At 58.5% G+C, this 651-nt stretch overlaps 1 protein-coding gene across 2 annotated transcripts in view; it reads left to right on the top strand.

Annotated features, from left to right (window-relative positions):
* The window catches only part of IGFBP2 (insulin like growth factor binding protein 2), a 25,223-nt gene that overhangs the window by 21,223 nt on the left and 3,349 nt on the right, over positions 1 to 651 (top strand). The gene's annotated exons all lie outside the window — the stretch shown is intronic.

The following is a 651-nucleotide window of genomic DNA, read 5'->3' as shown; positions in this document are numbered from 1 at the left end:
CCCTTGTCTACCTGGTTCTCACTCTTCCACCCCATTCTGTGCCTCTGGCCTGTTCCTGGCCGGATGCGCCTAAGCCAGTGTGAGACCGTGGTAGTCGGGGACTGCTCCCAAGGCTCCCCTGCTCCTGAGCTGTGCACACGATAGGAGCCTTTCCCCGTTGTTGACTAACTGGCAGTTGAAGAAAGCCGGAAGAGACGTCATGGGCGCTCCTTGGATAAAAGTCTGGATGCGATCAGATGAAGCTTCAAAGTTGAGGTCATCGTTCCTGTTCTTGGGGCTCTCGTCGTAATGGGGGGTGGCAGTGGTGTGCCTGGACAGACGTGGGGACAAAGCAAGGTCACTGGGGTACTGCTGTGGCAGCCGTGGGAGTACCGCGTTAGGGGAACACGAAGAGGGGCAGACGCGCAAACGCAGAGCCACAGCAGGGGTGCTGGGAACTAGGTTCCGGTGGTGCCGAGGCCCCACCTTCTCACCCTCGGCAGACTAGGCATCCATGCCCTTTCAGACCGTGAATGATGGATCCCTTAGATTGGGGGTTGGTGGAAGGTGACCCTGGGAGGTCTTTCTAGGGAGAATGACAGACCCCAGAGGGGACTGAATTGTATTCCATGGCGAGGGCCTAGAAGGCACGTTCGTCTGTGCTCTGCCCCG

Source organism: Pteropus vampyrus, unplaced genomic scaffold (assembly GCF_000151845.1).
Source record: "Pteropus vampyrus isolate Shadow unplaced genomic scaffold, Pvam_2.0 Scaffold42, whole genome shotgun sequence".
Classification (NCBI taxonomy): Eukaryota; Metazoa; Chordata; class Mammalia; order Chiroptera; family Pteropodidae; genus Pteropus; species Pteropus vampyrus.
The sequence above is the reverse complement of the archived record's forward strand: the minus strand, read 5'-3'. Positions and strand labels throughout refer to the sequence as shown.